Genomic DNA, 1,176 nt, shown 5'->3' with positions numbered 1-1,176 from the left:
AAATTATTAAAATATTTAATATTTTTTTTAATAAGTATTTGACTATTTTTATGGACAAGTAAAATTTCAAAGGAGCATATCCTTTTTGTAAGTAAGAAAAAGAAAAACCCAAAAAAGTCATCAACTTGTAAATCTCTAAAAAAAAGGATGAATCATGTTTAGTATTATACTTTTTAAGGGCCTAAAAACTCAAATTTTTTAATTTGTTAAAAATTTATTCAATATTTTTTTTTCCATAAACTTATAAATTTATCACTAAATTTTGATAGAAGTTACTTAATACTTTATTTTCTTTAAAAGATTATAATTCCATCTTAAAATTTCTCAACTTATTATCCTATCCTCATATATACCCTTTTCTTTTCCAAAATATCTGATACTTATGAGCTAACTGCATAATGTGCCGAAAAACTTGTCCATGCATGTACCGAGCGGAAAAAAAGCCAGTGTATACTACGTACACTAAAAAAAAAATAAGACCAATACATTCATCACAAAAAATAATACTAATAATTAGCAGTGATGTGATAGACGAGACGTTTATAACTTTGAACAATAATAATTAGCAATGACCAACAACTATTAGTATGCATAATATCTGCGGAGGGTGCATAATAGATACCACGCACCCTTTCCTCCTCTATATATATACTTCCTATAAACATTTGTGGTGTAGAAGTTTAAATATCCTACAAAATATATTCCATCACATCATCTATATTTTTTAGAGTAGATCTTTATTTTAATTGTGATATCATATGATCAACGAAGGAATTAGAAGATAACAATATTTAGGTGCAAAGTTAAAAGTTAACAATGTCTTTATATGCTTTTTGAAATTTTCTTATTTCATATCCTGCTTTTTCTTTTATATTCACTGTAATTAACTGTGTAAGTTGGTTTTGAATTTTTATCTAATGCTTTAAGTTGTTGGCTAATATTCTTCAAGATGATATCTTTTGCTCCATATCTAATACTTTATTTAATATTTGAGTTTAAGATTTAGGAGTTTTCATTTTATGATTTAGTATGTTGTATAGATTTATTTTTTGATTTTTTAAAGATTTTATTGTAATTTCAATATATGTTATATTTATAATATTTTCACTTTCGGAAACGAAGTTCTAAGGTATAAGATTTTAACTTTAAAAAATATTTTTTGCTATTAATATTATG

Source organism: Arachis ipaensis, chromosome B02 (assembly GCF_000816755.2).
Source record: "Arachis ipaensis cultivar K30076 chromosome B02, Araip1.1, whole genome shotgun sequence".
NCBI lineage: Eukaryota > Viridiplantae > Streptophyta > Magnoliopsida > Fabales > Fabaceae > Arachis > Arachis ipaensis.
Note: the sequence above shows the minus strand (reverse complement) of the source record.